The 20,351-nt window shown below is 36.2% G+C and overlaps 1 protein-coding gene across 1 annotated transcript in view; it reads left to right on the top strand.

Annotated features, from left to right (window-relative positions):
- The first annotated feature begins 12,383 nt into the window (after nt 1–12,383).
- The window catches only part of LOC120354611 (carboxylesterase 4A-like), a 158,590-nt gene continuing 150,622 nt past the window's right edge, over nt 12,384–20,351 (top strand). The window contains exon 1 of the mRNA XM_039441971.1: nt 12,384–12,487. The gene's annotated coding sequence lies outside the window, so the exon portion shown is untranslated. The remainder of the gene's footprint in view (nt 12,488–20,351) is intronic.

Genomic DNA, 20,351 nt, shown 5'->3' with positions numbered 1-20,351 from the left:
AATACACAGATCAATTACCGAGGGGAGGTGTGCCCTGTATAGCGCAAACCACTATCTTACAGAACTGCTTGTGAAAACTGAATCAACGTTTCAACATCAAATCGATTTTAAATGTGAAAATGAAAGAATGAAATCAATGAAAAATTGTCCGTTTTATACTAATGATAAAAAGAAACGGTATGCAAGACAAGGCTTTTTTTATAATGGAAGTGAAGTTGTATGTGTTTATTGTGGATATCAATTATTCATGCATAAAGCGCGTATTTGCAATCTAAACAGTACTACCAACCCTATAAATTTTTCAGTTTTAGTTCCACTCATATAAAAAGAGATGCAGCTAAAAGTTGATTTTAGTATGTGTTAAAAGCAGGTGAAGGAAGAATGGATCCAAAACAGTGGTTAACAGCTGATGCTGACTTAGAGAAAAAATTATGTGATTATTTGGAATGGTATGAAGTATGTGAACAATCAATTGTGAAAGCTAGAGCAAAAAATCGTGATACAAGTCTGCTTGAAAATATAAAATCAATTTTTCTAACAACAGTAAATTTAAACGATATTAGTGAATATTTAACCTATTACAGACCTTTCAAATTAAATGTGAATAAACTTATACAATTGGAAAATGAAATATTACAACAGCATATGACGTCATTGTCAGAAACCAGTTAGAGTTCATCGACTTTTTTGCCGACATGTAGAAACATGTTCCTGTGCTTGAACTGTGGGGGGAAGAGAGCTAGACTCTAAGTGTATAAAAATTTTAATCATTCTGTATTCTACATTACGTGTGTGAGGACGTGTTTTTCGACTATGCAAGAGTTTCAAGATTTTGATTTAAAAAAATTCAATCAATCAGCACGTGAGGAAATTCCGATTGTGCAAATAAGGACTTAAAAGCAGACTATAGTTATAAAATAGAAAAAGCGAGATTAGTGCGAACTCAGTGTGGACTTCGAATTGTTTTGAAAATCTACGATGTTGACAGGAAAAGCGGCGCCTATTCTTTCTATGATGTTTATCTACCTGAAAAGTTTCTCTCATCAATAATATTAACACATTGGACAGTTTTAACAGTAAAAAATATATAATGAGATGTGAACATCGCGAGGATAAACCATCTTTAATTCATTTGGAAAAAGCTAAATAAAAAAAAATCGATAGATCTAATTTCTGCAGTATTGGGTTAACTATGAGCAGACTAGCAGGAATAGAAGCAACAAAGAAAGGGATTAATTATTGGTGATACACTGATATCGATGTTGTCTGAACAATGCTGAAAGATCATACAAGTGAGTAGGTCTGTCTATAGCTGAATGAAAATTGATACTTCTATATTCTATTGATATGAAAATATTGATTATAATATAGATACAATATCAATATTTTAGTTATAGATGGAGATGAGGCACTATAACCTCAACGCCTGGGCTTTTTACTGCACATATGCTAATGAATATAAGTTTAATTTTTTAAACTTGTATTCGTTTTCATTCAACAGTCAGGTGGAAACAAAAGCTTTTCAGTCTTAAACAAGATCTTCTAGTGATCAGTTCAGTTTTGAGTGTGTGTGTGTGAGAAAAAGATAGACATAACCTATAAAATGTCACAATGTAATAGCTATTCAAAATTTAAAAAGTTGTCAAGACTTTTGATGGGGATAACTTATGAAGAATTTGTTGATTTAGCAAACAGTATTCAATATTCACAATATTGTACAGGAGTTGATGATTATTTGTTTAAAAAAAACCGAAGTTAGAGGAAAGCAAAAATAGTGAGCATAATTTGAAGAATTCGAATTCAAGATTCTCAATTCTTTCCGAAATTTATGATTTATTAGATGTAATAAATAGTGGTTCTGCACATTTCCATTATGGATGCAGCTGTGAATGTTCCATAACCACAATAATTAATTGTAACCAATTATGGGAAGCATTATTTGATCTTGCATATCGTAAATGCAAAAAATAGTAAGTCAGGCTGGGGGGAGAGGAAAGATGGAGGTAGCTGTCAGAGCTTGCAGAGAAGGGGAGCCATGCAAAAAATAGTAAGTCGGGCTGGGGGGAGAGCTAAGATGGAGGTAGCTGTCAGAGAAGGAGAGGCTTTGATGGCTGCAGAGAAGTGAGCTGAGGTGCGTTCAGAGAGGGAACCAGTTCTTGAGCTTACAAAATAAAGCTAAAAGCTGAAAGATCATGGCGGGCGGGGTCTTAGATGCCGAAGAGAGGAAACAGGTATAGTGAGAATGAACAAGGTGGAGCCATCATGGCGGCTGGCAGGTGGGGGCTGGGAAGCCATTGAAAATTATAGTTCCACCTCTGAAACATAGCTGTTATAGTGGGAATAGAAGGTGGAGCCGTTTCTTACAAAATGGAGAGCTAAGGCGGGGGGCGGCGGGGGGAAGTTCTTCCGTATGGAGCACAGAAAATTTAAGCTCCGCCTCTCCTGAGCTCCTATTGGTTAGTTGAACCGGTGTTTATCCACTACTATTGACGTTTTGAGTCATCACAGTTCTTAACTAATTCCCACTCATAGTATGTACCATGTACTATATGATGAATCAAAAAATCAATTATAACTCCTGAACCAGAGGTGCTATAATCGTGGAAACCTGCACAAGAGTAGAGGTCTATGAGAAGCTACTCTCAGCAGGAATTGACGTTCGATCCATCACAGTTCTCATGTAATTCCCACTCATAGTATGTACCATGTACTATATGGTAAATCGAGAAATCAATTATAACTCCTGAACCAGAGGTGCTCAAAACGTGGAAACCTTCACGAGAGTAGAGGGCTATGAGAAGCTACTCTCAGCAGAAATTGACGTTTTGAGCCACCACAGTTCTCAAGTAATTCCCACTCTTTGTATCTACCATGTACTTTATTGTAAATCAAAAAATCAATTATAACTCCTGAACCAGAGGTGCTCAAAACGTGGAAATCTGCACAAGAGTGAAGGACTATGAAAAGCCACTCTTAGCAGGAATTGACGTTTTGAGCCATCACAGTTCTCAAGTAATTCCCACTCATAGTATGTACCATGTACTATATGGTAAATGAAGAAATCAATTATTACTCCTGAACAAGAGGTGCTCAGAACGTGGAAACCTGCACGAGAGTAGAGGGCTATGAGAAGCTACTCTCAGCAGAAATTGACGTTTTGAGCCACCACAGTTCTCAAGTAATTCCCACTCTTTGTATCTACCATGTACTTTATTGTAAATCAAAAAATCAATTATAACTCCTGAACCAGAGGTGCTCAAAACGTGGAAATCTGCACAAGAGTGAAGGACTATGAAAAGCCACTCTTAGCAGGAATTGACGTTTTGAGCCATCACAGTTCTCAAGTAATTCCCACTCATAGTATGTACCATGTACTATATGGTAAATGAAGAAATCAATTATTACTCCTGAACAAGAGGTGCTCAGAACGTGGGAACCTGCACAAGAGGAGAGGTCCATGAGAAGCTACTCTCAGCAGAAATTGACGTTTTGAGCCATCACAGTTCTCAAGTAATTTCCACTCATAGGATGTACCATGTACTATATGGTGAATCAAGAATCAATTATTACTCTTGAACCAGAGGCGCTCAAAACGTGGAAACCTGCTCAAGAGTAGAGGTCTATGAGAAACTACTCTCAGCAGGAATTGACGTTTTGAGTCATCCCAGTTCTAAACTAATTCTCTCATAGTATGTACCATGTACTATATGGTGAATCAAAAAATCAATTATAACTCCTGAACAGAGGTGCTCAAAACGTGGGAACCTGCACAAGAGGAGAGGTCCATGAGAAGCTACTCTCAGCAGAATTGACGTTTTGAGCCATCACAGTTATCAAGTAATTCCCACTCATAATATGTACCATGTACTATATGGTAAATCGAAAAATCAATTATAACTCCTGAACCAGAGGTGCTCGAAACGTGGAAACCTGCACAAAAGTAAAGGACTATGAGAAGCTACTCTTAGCAGGAATTGACGTTTTGAGCCATCACAGTTCTCAAGTAATTCCCACTCATAGATGTACCATGTACTATATGGTGAATCAAGAAATCAATTATAACTCCTGAACAGAGGCGCTCAAAACGTGGAAACCTTCACAAGAGTAGAGGGCTATGAGAAGCTACTCTCAGCAGAAATTGACGTTTTGAGCCATCACAGTTCTCAAGTAATTCCCACTCTTTTTATGTACCATGTACTATATGGTGAATCAAGAATCAATTATTACTCTTGAACCAGAGGCGCTCAAAACGTGGGAACCTGCTCAAGAGTAGAGGTCTATGAGAAACTACTCTTAGCAGGAATTGACGTTTTGAGCCATCAAACTTCTCAAGTAATTCCCACTCATAGTATGTACCATGTACTATATGGTAAATCAAGAAATCAATTATTACTCCTAAAACAGAGGTGCTCAGAACGTGGGAACCTGCACAAGAGTAGAGGTCTATGAGAAGCTACTCTCAGCAGAAATTGACGTTTTAAGTCATCACAGTTCTCAAGTAATTTCCACTCTTTGTATGTACCATGTACTTTATGGTAAATAAAAAATCAATTATAACTCCTGAACCAGAGGCGCTCAAAACGTGGAAAACTCCACAAGAGTGAGGACTATGAAAAGCACTCTTAGCAGGAATTGACGTTTCAAGCCATCACAGTTCTCAAGTAATTCCCACTCATAATATGTACCATGTACTATATGGTGAATCAAGAAATCAATTATTACTCCTGAACCAGAGGTGCTCAAAACGTGGCAACCTGATTAAGAGTAGAGGTCTATGAGAAACTACTCTCAGCAGGAATTGACGTTTGAGCCATCACAGTTCTCAAGTAATTCCCACTCATAGTATGTACCATGTACTATATGGTAAATCGAAAAATCAATTATAACTCCTGAACCAGAGGTGCTCAAAACCTGGAAACCTTCACGAGAGTAGAGGGCTATAAGAAACTACTCTCAGCAGGAATTGACGTTTTGAGTCATCACAGTTCTAAACTAATTCTCACTCATAGTATGTACCATGTACTATATGGTGAATCAAAAAATCAATTATTACTCCTGAACCAGAGGTGCTCAAAACGTGGAAACCTTAACGAGAGTTGAGGGCTATGAGAATCTACACTCAGCAGAAATTGACGTTTTGAGCCATCACAGTTCTCAAGTAATTCCCACTCTTTGTATCTACCATGTACTTTATGGTAAATCAAAAAATCAATTATAACTCCTGAACCAGAGGTGCTCAAAACGTGGAAACCTGCACAAGAGTGAAGGACTATGAAAAGCCACTCTTAGCAGGAATTGACGTTTTGAGCCATCACAGTTCTCAAGTAATTCCCACTCATAGTATGTACCATGTACTATATGGTAAATCAAAAAATCAATTATAACTCCTGAACCAGAGGTGCTCAAAACGTGGAAACCTTCACGAGAGTAGAGGGCTATGAGAAGCTACTCTCAGCAGAAATTGACGTTTTGAGCCATCACAGTTCTCAAGTAATTCCCACTCTTTGTATGTACCATGTACTTATGGTAAATCAAAAAATCAATTATAACTCCTGAACCAGAGGTGCTCAAAACGTGGAACCTGCACAAGAGTGAAGGACTATGAAAAGCTACTCTTAGCAGGAATTGACGTTTTGAGCCATCACAGTTCTCAAGTAATTCCCACTCATAGTATGTACCATGTACTATATGGTAAATGAAGAAATCAATTATTACTCCTGAACCAGAGGTGCTCAGAACGTGGAACCTGCACAAGAGTAGAGGTCCATGAGAAGCTACTCTCAGCAGAAATTGACGTTTTGAGCCATCACAGTTCTCAAGTAATTTCCACTCTTTGTATGTACCATGTACATTATGGTAAATCAAAAAATCAATTATAACTCCTGAACCAGAGGCGCTCAAAACGTGGAAACCTGCACAAGAGTGAAGGACTATGAAAAGCTACTCTTAGCAGGAATTGACGTTTTGAGCCATCAAACTTCTCAAGTAATTCCCACTCATAGTATGTACCATGTACTATATGGTAAATCAAGAAATCAATTATTACTCCTAAAACAGAGGTTCTCAGAACGTGGAAACCTGCACACGAGTAGAGGTCTATGAGAAGCTACTCTTAGCAGGAATTGACGTTTTGAGCCATCACAGTTCTCAAGTAATTCCCACTCATAGGATGTACCATGTACTATATGGTGAATCAAGAAATCAATTATTACTCTTGAACCAGAGGCGCTCAAAACGTGGGAACCTGCTCAAGAGTAGAGGTCTATGAGAAACTACTCTCAGCAGAAATTGACGTTTTGAGTCATCACAGTTCTAAACTAATTCTCACTCATAGTATGTACCATGTACTATATGGTGAATCAAAAAATCAATTATAACTCCTGAACCAGAGGTGCTCAAAACGTGGGAACCTGCACAAAAGTAGAGGTCTATAAGAAGCTACTCTCAGCAGAAATTGACGTTTTGAGCCATCACAGTTCTCAAGTAATTCCCACTCATAGGATGTACCATGTACTATATGGTGAATCAAGAAATCAATTATTACTCCTGAACCAGAGGTGCTCAAAACGTGGGAACCTGCTCGAGAGTAGAGGTCTATGAGAAGCTACTCTTAGCAGGAATTGACGTTTTGAGTCATCACAGTTCTAAACTAATTCTCACTCATAGTATGTACCATGTACTATATGGTAAATCAAAAAATCAATTATAACTCCTGAACCAGAGGTGCTCCAAACGTGGGAACCTGCACAAGAGTAGAGGTCCATGAGAAGCTACTCTCAGCAGAAATTGACGTTTTGAGCCATCACAGTTCTCAAGTAATTCCCACTCATAGTATGTACCATGTACTATATGGTAAATCGAAAAATCAATTATAACTCCTGAACCAGAGGTGCTCAAAACGTGGAAACCTTCACAAGAGTAGAGGTCTATGAGAAGCTACTCTTAGCAGGAATTGACGTTTTGAGCCATCACAGTTCTCAAGTAATTCCCACTCATAGGATGTACCATGTACTATATGGTGAATCAAGAAATCAATTATAACTCCTGAAACAGAGGCGCTCAAAACGTGGAAACCTTCACAAGAGTAGAGGGCTATGAGAAGCTACTCTCAGCAGAAATTGACGTTTTGAGCCATCACAGTTCTCAAGTAATTCCCACTCATAGTATGTACCATGTACTATATGGTAAATGAAGAAATCAATTATTACTCCTAAACCAGAGGTGCTCAGAACGTGGGAACCTGCACAAGAGTAGAGGTCCATGAGAAGCTACTCTCAGCAGAAATTGACGTTTTGAGCCATCACAGTTCTCAAGTAATTTCCACTCTTCGTATGTACCATGTACATTATGGTAAATCAAAAAATCAATTATAACTCCTGAACCAGAGGCGCTCAAAACGTGGAAACCTGCACAAGAGTGAAGGACTATGAAAAGCTACTCTTAGCAGGAATTGACGTTTTGAGCCATCAAACTTCTCAAGTAATTCCCACTCATAGTATGTACCATGTACTATATGGTAAATCAAGAAATCAATTATTACTCCTAAAACAGAGGTGCTCAGAACGTGGAAACCTGCACACGAGTAGAGGTCTATGAAAAGCTACTCTCTGCAGAAATTGACGTTTGAGCCATCACAGTTCTCAAGTAATTTCCACTCATAGTATGTACCATGTACTATATGGAAAATCGAAAAATCAATCATAACTCCTGAACCAGAGGTGCACTAATCGTGGGAACCTGCACAAGAGTAGAGGTCTATGAGAAACTACTCTCAACAGAACGTGACGTTTCGAGCCATCACAGTTCTCACGTAATTCCCACTCATAGTATGTCCCATGTACTATATGTCAAATCAAGAAATCAATTATTACTCCTAAACCAGAGGTGATCAAAACGTGGGAACCTGCACAAGTGTGGAGGACTATAAGAAGCTACTCTTAGCAGGAATTGACGTTTTGAGCCATCAAACTTCTCAAGTAATTCCCACTCATAGTATGTACCATGTACTATATGGTAAATCAAGAAATCAATTATTACTCCTAAAACAGAGGTGCTCAGAACGTGGGAACCTGCACAAGAGTAGAGGACTATGAAAAGCTACTCTTAGCAGGAATTGACGTTTTGAGCCATCAAACTTCTCAAGTAATTCCCACTCATAGTATGTACCATGTACTATATGGTAAATCAAGAAATCAATTATTACTCCTAAAACAGAGGTGCTCAGAACGTGGAAACCTGCACACGAGTAGAGGTCTATGAAAAGCTACTCTCTGCAGAAATTGACGTTTGAGCCATCACAGTTCTCAAGTAATTTCCACTCATAGTATGTACCATGTACTATATGGAAAATCGAAAAATCAATCATAACTCCTGAACCAGAGGTGCACTAATCGTGGGAACCTGCACAAGAGTAGAGGTCTATGAGAAACTACTCTCAACAGAACGTGACGTTTCGAGCCATCACAGTTCTCACGTAATTCCCACTCATAGTATGTCCCATGTACTATATGTCAAATCAAGAAATCAATTATTACTCCTAAACCAGAGGTGATCAAAACGTGGGAACCTGCACAAGTGTGGAGGACTATAAGAAGCTACTCTTAGCAGGAATTGACGTTTTGAGCCATCAAACTTCTCAAGTAATTCCCACTCATAGTATGTACCATGTACTATATGGTAAATCAAGAAATCAATTATTACTCCTAAAACAGAGGTGCTCAGAACGTGGGAACCTGCACAAGAGTAGAGGTCTATGAGAAGCTACTCGCAGCAGAAATTGAAGTTTTGAGCTATCACAGTTCTCAAGTAATTCCCACTCATAGTATGTGCCATGTACTACAATCATCCTGATCGTTATTCCTTTTTTTTCAGAATCTAACATCATCATCATCATCATCATGCCGAGGGAATGCAGACTACGTGACGTGAATTCCAGCGTGGTCAGTATTAGCATTGAGGATCTTGAGGAAATCAACATCTTGAGAATGTGCTCAAGAAGTCGAAACGTCGCGTTTTCGAGATAATTAGGGAGCACGCGGCACGGTATAATGGGAATGTGAAATGGTTCATTGTGTTAAATGTTTTATTGTACAAATTAGTGGTGATGGATGACGGGGTTAGTGGGTCTGTCTCATCTCTCGTCAATCTTCATAGTTACTCCAACATAGCACTAAACGTGCTTGAGTATTATGAAGATTTTAATGATCATTTCATGTTGGCCATAAGAAAAATCCTGCCATCTTTTAAGAACTTTGTTCGACATGGCAGCATGGGTGTTGAGGAAAATTGAGTCACTGGATGTGAACGTGATTAAATTTAATCCAATTATTCACATCCAGTTCCATTCAAACACCCCAGTTTCTTAAGAACAAACATTGTATTATAAATGTCAAAAATCTGTCTGACGAAAAATGCTTTTTATGGTCGGTCCTCGCATATTTCCATCAGAAACCAAAGGACTCACACTTGACTGTGAAGTATTTGAGCAAGTTTGCTCACACACTTAATATGTGAGGTGTAAATTTTCCGGTGACGACACGCGATATTAAGAAATTTGAAATACTGAATCTGGATATTGCAATTCATGTCATCGTGTATGACAACAAAAATTTTTCCCCCTACCGAACGAGCATTTTCCGCACTCGTGAACACCAAATTAATCTTTTAATGTTGAAAGCCGATGCAGGAAAAACGCATTATTGTTTAATTAATACTGCAAACAGGAAAAACAGATTATCGCGCCTTCTCTCTCACCTTTCAAAACACAACGGTCAAGTACATGTTTGTAATTTATGTTTTCATAGATTCACATCGACCGAATCTAAAAATTGTGATGGGAAAGCACTTTTGATAAAACATGAGCAGCTTTGTTCCAAGTTTGAATCACAGCGCATTTCATATCCTAAACGCGGAGACACAATTAAATTTAAGAAACTAGGCACGACGTTGAAGAAAAAGTATACAATTTACGCGGATTTAGAAACTTACGTTGTTAATATTGATAATAATGATGATGATGAATCTGATTCCGATGAAATTACTCATAGCTATACAAAGAAAACCGTGCGACATATTTCCTGCGGGTATTGTTTTGTTGTTATCGATGTAAACGGGGAAATTGCTCACGTACCTGTACTTCATAGATAGAGTAATTTAGATGAAAAAATCATGGAGAAATTTCTTCAGGAAATTACAGATCTCGGTGACATTTTGTATGAGGATATGAAACGCGAAATTCCGAAGCAACATTTATCCGAAATTCAAGAGCGCGAATTTCTGCTATCAAATTTTTGCTATTCTGCTATAAATTCTGCTATTTATTAAGTCTTACATGATTATTTGTGTGTTTCTTCTGTGTGTGGCTATTTCATCCAATGTACGTAATTGACATTGCTTGATGGAAGGTTTATTCTCCCTCTCACTCTCAGTTTATTCTAAAATAAGAGACTGTTATTAATACCATTTAATGAGGTGGCCTTTCTTCTATCAATTGGCCTGGTTGCACAAAAGTCTGTTGAATTTTAATCATGATAGAATTCCACCTACATGATATATTTTGCCTTTTTTCAGAGTATTGCAACATATGGCATACTACTGTGGGGAAATAGTAGTCATGCAGAAAATATTTTATTATTGCAAAAGAAGGTGGTCAGGGTTTTAACTGATTATCATAGACTAGCACACTGTAAGCCTCTATTCGTCCAGCTTAGAATAATGACAATAGTGATTTTTTACATATATACTGTATCGTTGCATGTTAAAAAATACTCATCCAATTTAAAATTAAGGCATCAAACTCATAGCTATAACACAAGAAATTGTCATAGGATTGATATTCCCTATCATAGGTTATCCAAAACAGCCAAAAGTTTTGATACATTTGGTATAAAAATTTGCAATAAATTACCTACAGATTTAATATCAGAGACAGAAAAGAAATTTAAGACGAGATTATTGAATTGGCTTGTGATAAATCCTTTTTATAGTGTTGAAGAGTTCTTTGAGAGTGAAATAATTGTTGCTTAGAGTTAAGAGGTTTCTATTTGTATTTATATATTGTTCTAAAGGCTCAAGTTGTGCTGTAAGGAATATGTTTTGTACATTCAAATGAATATTATTAATGTATTTGAAAAATCCAATTGACTTACAGTTTACTTAGTTACTGTATTATTTTAAGACTCAGTAATGTAATTTTGTATGTACAGTTGCTGTAAAATTTGATTTTATCTTTTGTCTTACTATAATCAATATTTGACTTTGCCTATTGTTCTAAGAATTTAATGGCAAAAAAATCATATTTATTTATTTATTTAATGTTTTTTCTGAGATGAAGGCTTCTCTGATTGGCTCTCGTGGCATTTAATCAGGATTAAAAGCTATCAAACTTTTGTGCTACTGGGTGAAGGTTAGGTTAGGTGAGTTTTGCGTGATCATTTGTGTATTTAATAACCCATGACTAAACCAATAATAACTTATGATTATTTGCTCATGTATTGACAACTTTGATATAAGAAATCTGAAATGGTATAAAAACACCTTTGAAATGGTATATATGTATACAGTATAATGTTATCAAATGGAGTTTCGTATTCAAACTATTTTCATTGGACTCGTATGATAACATCATGTACAGGAACATGTACAAGTGTTTTTTTAATTTTGTTTGGATATAGTTTCGAAGAGGAAGAAATTCTGAAAATGTTGATACCACGCACGTCTATTTAGTACTGATGGGTGATTTGCTATGAGGGTTTTAATGTATTTTGAATACGCACTTTCTAGCATCACCCACGCTCAAGCAGAGAATAATCAGGAGTGGCTCCAAAAAACATGGATTCACCCCCCCTGAATTTGAAAAATTTTCGAAGAAATCGCTGACAGAAGTAAACACTACTGAGCCCTCCACAAGAATCAAAATGACGCAGTCTGCGAGTAAGCCCCCCTGTGGGCACCCCTGATGTAATTCCTGAGAAAAAGAGAAAAGAATATACCTTCTATACTTTCTGATGTGAACATCATCCGCAATGATAATAATAATAATGAATATATGTCATGGGAAATTCAAGCATTGCATGAATTTCAATGAGAATGGGGGACATCCAGCAGATGTTATAAAAAAAAAACACTTATTGTACAGTTATTGGCTACCTTTCTCCTTATTTTTATGAACATTGAATTTGAAAAATATTTTTTTTGAAGAATTGGTTACTTGATTGAAATTTTTACGGTTCAAAAAATGACTGTATATTAAGGCAGCAGTGAATTGATGTGGAGGAGAGAAATGTATCTGTAGTATAGGCTTAGGTGGTAGTCAGTGTCTGGCACGGTGCACGATTATTGACTACTGGCTACTGGCACTCGCCCATTCAGCACACAACCATCACAGGGTCAGGCAGCAGTACAATCAGCTGTTTGTTTCATGTGGAAGCATCAAGATCGTCATTTCCTTTACGAAACACGCTTCTTTTCGCCTCCGTCGGAGGAAGAAGTAAGTTGCAATTTTGTAAGAATGAGCTTACAGTTATTAATAATCACTTGAACTGGGTCTTCAATGTTGAAATGTCATCGAGACCCTTGAAGACTTCTGCAATTGTAATTAGCCTATTGACAACAGTGAAATATTGACTTGACTCCCAGTTGAGAGATGCTGGATTCGATTCCCACAACTCGGACAGATATTTTTGTTACATTAGCGTTCATCGATTTTGCTTCTGTTGTCAATATTCGTTTATTTTGCTTTTGTTTGCAATGTTTGCTTTCTGTTGTCAATAGAGTATTATTTGATGTTGAGAAGAAGTCTTTGAGGTTTATTATATTCGATATAGCATAAAAATTGAGTTCTCTTGGAAATTTGAATCAGCATTTGAAAATAAAAGCAAATGATAAATTATTAAAATCTGTTGATCTTCCATAATCTCGGTAGTTAGAGTTGGTTAGAGCATTAGTTGTTTGGAAGTTTCATTTTCAATATGGTAGAGATTTTGTCAGAATGTTAGCTTGCTTCCTTATTCTTATCTTGTTCCCACTTCTCTTTCTCATCACTCTCACACTCTCTACTCTCTGTCTGTCTCTCTCTCTTCCTTGTCCTTTGTCCTTTTGAATAAGTTAGCTATTCTTGGTTTCAGTCACAACTCGTTAGTTTGGTTAAAATCCTATCTGTTAGGTGGGAAACAATGTGTATCTGTCGGTGACAACAAGTCAACTTGGAAAAACGTTATGCGTGGAATACCACAAGGTTCGAATTTAGGCCCTCTCCTATTCACTTTGTATGCTAATGACCTTTCTTCCATTATCAAATTCTCCAGTTTCCATACTTATGCAGACGACCTTCAAATTTATTTAGGCTGTCACATAACAAAAATTAATGAAACAGTTGGAATAATAAACCAGGATATCAATTCAATAGTTGAATTGACAAAGAAAAATGGCCTTAAGCTCAATCTCATCAAAACACAACCCATTGTAATCGAATATTTTCGTCCTATGAACAATATTGACCTTGAATCGATTTACAAAATTAGTGTAGATGGTAATGACATTCCTTACTGTAGCTCAGTTAAAAATTTAGGCATTATAATGAATAATACTCTTGACTGGTCAGAACAAATGAAGACAATTTGTAAAAAGGTATTCTCAGCCATGCACGCATTGAAGAAAATGCACGATACCCTAGAAAAATTAAATTATTATGGTTCAATCTCTCATCTTCTCACATTTGAAGTATTGTAATTCTGTTCTCAACGATATGCAAGTCACTTTGAATGATAAACTATAGCGTTGCCAGAATTATTGTCTACCTTTCGTCTACTCTCTCCAACACCATGATCATATCACCCCAGCCCACATAGCTAGTTCAACATTAAAGCTTCCCGATCAAGGGCTTTTTCGAATAGTCAAGCTTGTTAGAGATATCTTGAAATATAGTCCAGTCACTATATACATTGGTGCATGTAATTCATATCGTAGTTAATATATTATTCGGGTACATAAGAGAAATCCAGAACCAATTTCTTCATGCAAAATTTCCTTGTGCTAGATACAGAGTGGCCCAGAAACCTCGTATTTTCGGCTCGTTTTCAGTTTTCAGCTATTTCTGCCAAATCTCGTAATCGTACAGGAAACTTTGCTCCTGCCTTTTTTCTAGATTATGAAGTTCTGAATGAAATGAGATCATTCGGAACTATCTATTTCTAATGAGTACTGAGTTATGATTTTTCAAAAATGAGTGAAATTTGAAGAAAAAATCAATTCTGATGAATTTTAGTTTTTGATCAATAATATCTTCCGATTGTTACCATTCAGATGTATCATTATTTTCCCTGTGATTTTCCCACTAGCTATCCAGCATGTTCAAATGTTCATTTCTCTTTCTGTCTCTATTTCTCTTTCTACCTTTTCTCTTTATATCTGATTACTTTCTACCCATATACATATTTGATATTCGATTCTTTCTCACAGTAAATCATACTATTCCTCTTCCATTTTATGCAAATATTATTTATTATCAGTTTTATTATGTATCTTTTCTCAAGTGATAACTTTATTCAAATATCTTTCGTTTTTCTGCTGGCTTTTAATTCTCTTTTGCAGTTTTTACTGGATCCCATTTCGCTCTATCTCCACCTTGAACACGATCTTCCACTACTGGATTCCATCTCTCTCTCTATCTTCTTGAACTTGATTTTCCACCACTTGATTCCTTCTCGCTCTACCTCCACTTGGACTCGATTCTTCCAATACTGGATACCTACTCGCTCTATCACCACTTGGTCTAGATCTCCCACTACCAGTTCTTCCTCAATCTTTATCTTATTCACCATTAGGATTATTCATCACCGGAACTCCACAGATCACAACATCCACATCTTATTGTGTTAAGTGAATTTTTTGAACTAGTGTTTTTAAATAGTGAAGGGAGCCAAGGGAGTCTGTGTCAAGGCACATAGAATGCACTCGAATCAAGAGACTTTTTCATCTAGGTTAATTTTTATCAGTTTCATCCCCATTTTCCCCGTCATGTGTCGTTCTGAGGTCAGTTCAAGGCTGGTCTGCTGCTTCCATGATGCCTCTCACTGACACGTCAGCTAGCTCGCCCTCAAGTAGGTATGATTATTTCAATAGTAATAATGACACAGGCTAGTTTCTATCAAATAAGCTCCACTCTTTCAAAAAACTTTTCAAGGCTGCTCACCTTAACGTCCAATCCCTCAGCTGCCACATTGATGAACTCAGAGCAATCTTCCGTTTTCAGGACTTCAATATAATTGGAATTTCCAAATCAATTCTGAAGCCTAGTATTCCATCAAATCTTGTTGCATTACCTGGTTATAATCTATTCCGAGATGATTGAATAAAGCTTGTGGGGGTGTAGAAGTTTATGTCAAAACAAGAGTTTTAATCACATCTTAACAGGAGTATTGTTCTTGACCAGAGTTAATGCACTCGAATCAAGAGACTTTTTCATCTACGTCAATTTTTATCAGTTTCATCCCCATTTTCCCCGTCATGTGTCGTTCTGAGGTCAGTTCAAGGCTGGTCTGCTGCTTCCATATGTAATGCTACTTGAATTATCCTTATCTAGTTCTAATAAAATTACTCGTTGGTATCTGTTATCGTCCACCAAAAATAGGTAATTTAACAGATTTCGAAAATGCCTTCATTTCTCTTATGCCTTGTTATAACCGTATACTAGTTTTGGGGAATATGAACACCGACTTGAACATGACAATTCGTAACTTCGACTACTTTCAACTGACCACAATCTTCCAATGCCTTAACATGATTATTTTACCTCTCGATCCAACTCATCATACTAATGAATCAGACACACTCATTGACCTTCTCATTATTAGTGATCCCAATGAGGTTGTTCAAACAGGTCAAATCCCAATCTCAGCTGTTTCTGGACATGATTTGATCTACTGTGTACTTTCCCATAAGATACCTAAGCCAGAACAGAAAATTATCACACATGGAGACTTCCAAAAACTATGATGAAGCGGCCTTCCTGAGTTCCTGACTGATGTGGCTCAGACTCCATGGCATCAAATTGAAGCGTTACCCTCAGTTGATGACATGGTCAAGACTTTCAAGAATTGAACTTTGACTTAGTATGACAAACATGCACCTTATGTGACAAGGAGGATTAATAGAAAACGACGAGTACCGTGGATGACTGAAGACATTCTTAAGATGATGGGATGTAGAGACAAAGAACATAGAAAATTTAAAAAAGACATTCGACTTGGACAGTTTGATAGAGTATAGAAGCCTTAGAAATAGAGTCAAACAGGAATTACGGAACTCAAAGATAAGGTACTTGAATTCGTTCATGACAAACAATAGACAAGGCTCTCAATCACTTTGGCGGAGAATAAAAGAATTCGGGCTTGGCAAACAGAAATCAAATCCTCAAATTTACTCACCATTGGACAATATAAATGACCATTTCGTTTCACATTCCAACCAACGCAACGAAGTTGTCATTGGTAATCATATCAATGATCTTGAAGAGCAGGTTACAAACTTAGATATACCACTTATTGATCAATTTCATTACCATCCAACAGGGGTGCCCACAAGGGGGGGGGGCATGGCGTAATTTGCGCCATCAACATTTTTGGGGGGGCACGATTTTTTTACATTTTATGTCAACATTTTGAATCATGGCTGAAAAATCAAGGTATTAAATAGAAATATCCTAATGTAGTTAATTTTAATACTTTTTCCCACCTTTACAATGTTATATTTTGCAAAGTGTAACTCAATATAAAGCATGAAAAATACAATTTGTTGTATGCAGGAATTTTAGTAATTTTAAGCCTATGAATTTGAAGGTAAATCTCTGACAAAAAAAATTATAACTTCATCATCCACTATTATTCTGATTCCCTTTGCTTCATTTTAATTTTTAATGGTCCTGTGTTTGAGTTTCCTTGCTGTTGCAACCTAATTTTCTCAAAAAGCACAATGATAAGTTAAATTGTGATGTACATTTTAATCTAATAATTATTTTAATTTCGAAGGCGTTTCATGATGATATTAATGTCAAAATGTGAAAATGCAAATATAAACAACATCGCAAACTCTTGTGAATTTGACAGAAGAAAAAACTTCTTTTGTGAAACATATCAAATGAAGCCATTTCAATCTTTCAAATTTACACTCTATTTACGACACAGTAATCACGTAATTATTGTAATGCTTCATTACTTTTTCTGTTTTGTATAATAGTCCAGTCAAATGGTCGTTTCTCAGGAAACAGCCCGAAAGAATTTTTATCGACGGTTCTATATGTATTTTGGGGCGCTGAATTCTAATCTGAAATTTTCTGACACGCCAGAGGGCAGCTTGACCCCCAAAACTCCCAAAATTTTGGACTTTTTTCAAGTTTTTCATCTAATCTTGAGAACCTTTAACTTTTCGAGAAAAAGCATTCTCTAGAATATTAAAGATAATAAAATTCCCAATAAATTGAGTGGTCGTGCAGAACTCTACGATTTTTGATTCTGGAGCTAAAAGTTTTTAAAAAAGGGGTATTTTTAAGGAGTTTTCAAAATTATGCAAACCTACCACTTCTACCCTATACAACTAGGATTTTTTTCCAGTAATGATAGAAAGCCACACATCACGTGAAATAACAATATTAATTCTGAACAGAATTCCTGAGGTACCTATTTTTGAATTTAGTAGAGGTGTGAGGGGGAATATACCCAAAAATAGAAAATCATGTCCTACAGCCAAAATTCTATTTATGAATCATGGTCTATGAGAATCACTCGTTAGATTTCAGTAATTCCTGGTGGGGGCACACATAAGGATACGTCCAGGATCAAAACTTTAAACACTTATAACTTTTGACTAAATGATCACATCTTGTACTACAGCTCGTTCATATCAGCTCGTCAAGGCGGTTGAAAATCATGTATCATCTCACTAATTTTTTTTTTAAATAGAAAATTCCTCCTCTAGTGTATTTTAGCACATATTTTAATGCATAGAAAAATGACCGATTTCTAGATTCAAAACTGTGTGTCTCGGTAACTCAAAATTATACTTGGTCTTGATTTGGAGAAAAGAATCTCCTCTTCTATGTGAGGTGAATGATTTTTGTAAAAATATAATCGTGAAGTAAGATACGTTTGATTCAAAAAATCAAGAAATTTACGATATTTTTCTCATTTTCACAGTCTCGACAGTTTTTCGATATAAACAGTGATGCAAGATCAATTTAAGACAACTCAGCTTATAGAGCATGAAATTTTCTCTCATTTAAGACCAATCGCAAGTTTCTATCATGTATTGTACTCATTTTAGAGACTCTTTAATAACAGTAAAATCGCAAGAAAAATGAGAAAATAAAGATCATCATTCAATTGGCTGTAACTTTTTAAAGGTATTGGAACAGAAGTATAATTCATGGGAGTGAAAAGAGGAGAAAATTCATCACAACCTCGACTACTTTTTGGATTTTTTATCTGAAGTGTTCCACAAGATATGCAACGTTGCATATGCGAGACTGTGAAAATGGGGGAAGTATCACAAGTTTCTCGCACATTAAAAGTTGTGTATCTTGTGGAACACTTCAGATAAAAAATCCAAAGAGTAGTCCTGCGCGACCAGTCGATTCATTGGAAATTTTATTATATTTCATATTATATAGAGAATGCTTTTTCTCGATAAATTCAAGGTTCTCAAGATTAAATGGAAAACTTAAAAAAAGTCCAAAATTTTGGGGGTGAAGTCACCCTCTGGCGTATCAGCGAATTTCAGATTAGAATTTAGCGCCCCAAAATACAGATAGGACCATCGAAAAATATTCTTTCGGGGCTGTTTCCTGAAAAACGATCATTTGACTGGACTATAAGTTGTTATCCCATTATATTAAGCGAGCAATTTCTGTATATTTGTTTATATTTTCATATCTGGCTATCTGGTTATATGGTTATTAATGTTCAACGGATCTCGGAAACGGCTCTAACGATTTTCATGAAATTCGGAATATAGTAGGTTTATGATAGCAAAATTCGATTGCACTAGGTCTCATCCCTGAGAAAACACCCTGGAGGACATGAAAAGGATAATAAATTATTCATCCTTGGAAAAACAGATGATGATTTCGTCGTCTGTCGATAACAGAAGATGCGTGTGCCTGTGTGGGAGATCAGCTGTGTAATCAATTACCTTATCGTATGTCGCGAGAAATCTAGAAACTTTAATTGACTTGATCAAAATACGGTAATCTGATTTGTTGACATGAGATGGTATAATATAATATCATAATATTCAAAGTTAATCATTATTTTACAGTTCCAAGTGATTAGTGAGTGCTATTTTGTTATTCAATTTGGTATGTAAACAATCTAAATTAGAACTTTCATGTTTTCGAATATTTGGACTGAAAATTTCACTTGAATTCAAGTGTATGAAACATAACCTACTTTTTGGAATATTACATATTCCAACTATGAATTTTATGGTGTATAAATCAAAATTCAGGGAAGAATCAGTTTTGGGCTGTGCCTGTTAGTCCTTTCCCAATCATTTCAAAGAATTGAGTTATGTTTATCAATGAATAAATAACGAGCAAATCTCGGTGCCCCGATATTTGGTATTAATAGATAGAATTTACAAAATGTATTTGTTCAGATGATATATTTATTCCAAAAACCAAACCATTTAAAGATACATTTTGTTCGACTTGTGTTATTCACTCCTGTAATGTTAAAAAGTAAATACTACCAACAACACAACATCAGTGACAACCTGTTCCAATTTATGATAAATATCGGGGCACCTAGCTCCGCTCTGGAGTACCTACAAAACTACAAAAGCATATAAAAATTATTACGAAAGAAGAAATTATAATAAATATTCATAGTTCATACAGAAAGGTTCTATCTAATCACAGTGGATTGAGATTAATTCGCAGAGGAATGCAAAAATTTCTCTCACAAAAGCATGTTAAATTCTAATCCTGATTATTTTCACGTGAACCAAATCACAGAAGACCATCTCAAAAAGATAGCTTATCTGATTGGTTCTACTGGAATTAATCAGGATTAAAATTTAACCGGCTTTTGTACAACTGGCACTAAGTACCTGATTGAATTAGGTACAAAAGTTCAACAGCTGAGTCATAATTTGGTCTCAGTCCTACACACATGCACTCGCTCACTCACTTCCATCATCAACAGACGACGAAATTATCAGCTGTTTTTCCAAGGATGAATAAATTCTTTTAATGTCTTTCAGCGAGTTTCCCCAGGGATGAGAACTGGTGCAATCGAATTTTTATATTATAAACCTACTATTTTCTGAATTTCGTGAGAATCGTTAGAGCCATTTTCGAG

This window comes from Nilaparvata lugens, chromosome X (genome assembly GCF_014356525.2).
Source record: "Nilaparvata lugens isolate BPH chromosome X, ASM1435652v1, whole genome shotgun sequence".
Classification (NCBI taxonomy): Eukaryota; Metazoa; Arthropoda; class Insecta; order Hemiptera; family Delphacidae; genus Nilaparvata; species Nilaparvata lugens.
Note: the sequence above shows the minus strand (reverse complement) of the source record. Positions and strands in the feature narration are given on the sequence as shown.